Genomic DNA, 2,418 nt, shown 5'->3' with positions numbered 1-2,418 from the left:
CATATATATATACATATATATATATCTTATATTTAAGCAGAAGCATGATTGGGGGAGGCCTGAACTCCATCTAATTGTGTCCTTCCCCACTGCTTTACTGGGACTCATTAGAATCCAGGGATGGGCCACACTATTAGAAAGCATAACAGTCATATTATTATAAATACATGCATGATTTTACGTTGGGAGAACATGTTATATCTATTCTTGGTCCATGTGGTTAATGTGAGTATGGCACAAAGTGCTGTCAATTAAAATCGCAGCGTTTTGTCCTACTTGTTAAAGCGATTGGTACACAGATAGGGCTACAACCAATAGAGACAATCTCTAGACTCTTGCTGGAAAACTCAAAAGAGCTCAGACTTTTCTGCTGGATTTAGACTAGGTAACTGATATTATGGTGTTACTGGAAGCCAAAGTGCTACCACTTGGAATCTGAGGACAATGCCAATATGAAGGGAAACAAAACCAAGAGCTGGAGGAACCAGACAGAGCTGTAGCCATAATCCCACAGGGGAGGCCATACCTGATGTAGGACCCCACCCAGAGTTTCCATGGCTTGCAACTAAAGAGTCCTGATGCAGGAGAAGATGGTTGTGTCCTACTATTATGTAATTTATTACTGATGAAGGAGATTATAGTTCTGAGGAAATTTTTTTTTCTTAAATAATACTAATGTCTATACATCAAAGTCTAGAAACTGATAAAATATTATTTTTCTCAGTCTAATCCTCTCTGGTATATGAGATTTACATAGGGAAGAGAGGATTATTTTAATGAGTAGGAAAAACATCAATAGCAGTGACGAAAGGGCACAATTTGGATATATAATGTAGGTGCATTATTGTAAATCAGATTTGGATAACTGAGCATCTGACCATGGTCTAGACTTTATCATTCTATTTGGTATACAATTTTGTTCTGAGGCAGGAATCAATTGTATTGTACCCCGTGACTCTTGGATAATGTATATTAGAGCATGAAAAGAAGAAATTAATAAAAGAGGAACATTGGGCTCCATTTCTTCAAAAGGTATTCAATCTTTGGAGTGACTTGTTACCTCAGAGAGCTCCTTCCCGGCAGGGCAGAATGGACATGGATCTAGAGAAATATCAGACATGACTTCTTTGACAGCCATATGCGAACATGCCTTTGTCGGGGACAAATGTAACTCTGAGCTTTGTCAGAGGCAAATAGAGTTGTTCTTCTATTGACTGTGACTTGACTTCATTTCTTAATGAATAAGAAAAGCAGCTCTATCCTTCTTCTCTCCCCTACAGATAAGTTAGGCTAAAATACAAGGCAGTCTCTCTTCCAATTGAAATCACTCTAATTAAATAATTTAGTCACAAGGATTTTGCTTGATAGAAATCTATCATGTAGAAGTTCATTAGAAAGCTGGATGTGCATTGTGCATCATATAACAAGATTGCAATTGGATACTGTTTTATTTTGTGCGAGATATTTTCTTTTTCTTTCTTTCTTATTTATTTATTTATTTATTTGAGAAACTCCAAGAGAAACAAAACAGCTTTCATGAAACCAATCTATCTTTTCCTTCTCAACTTGAAATAAACCCATATAATTGAGTGAATACTGAAAACAAAATGAGTAGCTACATCAGTTGACACACACCCAGTGTGATTTTCAAGCCACCAGGTCTGGGACTCAAATTGCAGTTGCCATGTGGGAGTCCAGCAACATAACCACTATGCTTTATGTTGGTCACTTATACATTTATTTTTAATGCCCCAGCTCTCCACACAACAAGGTAGTAACCAGTAGCATAGTGGACTATTGAGCCAGAATTGTAAGCAAAATAATAATAATAATTAAACTTGGGTATTTTACCCCTAAAGGGAGCACCTGAACAGTTTGATAAAATGTCAGCTGTGTGGGTACACTGAAAGTGAACTGATGTAGCTACTGAGAACCATTCTGTTCTCATTGTTCTCCTGCTACTTTGTATATATGTCATTTTTAATTTGTAAAACAAACTGGGTCACTTTTGAGAGGGAAGGAGGATCTTAATAGATTCACTAGAGTAACTGGTTTAAATGTCAATAAGCTGACAAAAAAGGATCTGTGTTAACCCTAATTCTAAACACATTTAAAGGTAACTGTCAAGGTTCATTCAGTAAATATTTATTGGACACCTAATATGATCCACATAGTGGAGATACAAAGTACAAAGAGTTATTGGTCAAAGAAAATATAAGCAAGAGGAGATATTAAGAACCAATAAAGTGGGGCCAGCAGGTGGCGTGGTGGTTAAGGGCACTGGACTTCCACATGGCCAACTACAGTTCAAGTCTCGGACCTGGTGGCTTGCTTTCTCACTCTCTTTCTCTCTCACTCTGCCCCTCCCTGGTGAAATTAAAGATAAATAAATAAATAAATAAATAGTTAAAATAATTC

Source organism: Tupaia chinensis, unplaced genomic scaffold, assembly GCF_000334495.1.
Source record: "Tupaia chinensis unplaced genomic scaffold, TupChi_1.0 Scaffold143796_1, whole genome shotgun sequence".
Taxonomy (NCBI): domain Eukaryota; kingdom Metazoa; phylum Chordata; class Mammalia; order Scandentia; family Tupaiidae; genus Tupaia; species Tupaia belangeri.
Note: the sequence above shows the minus strand (reverse complement) of the source record.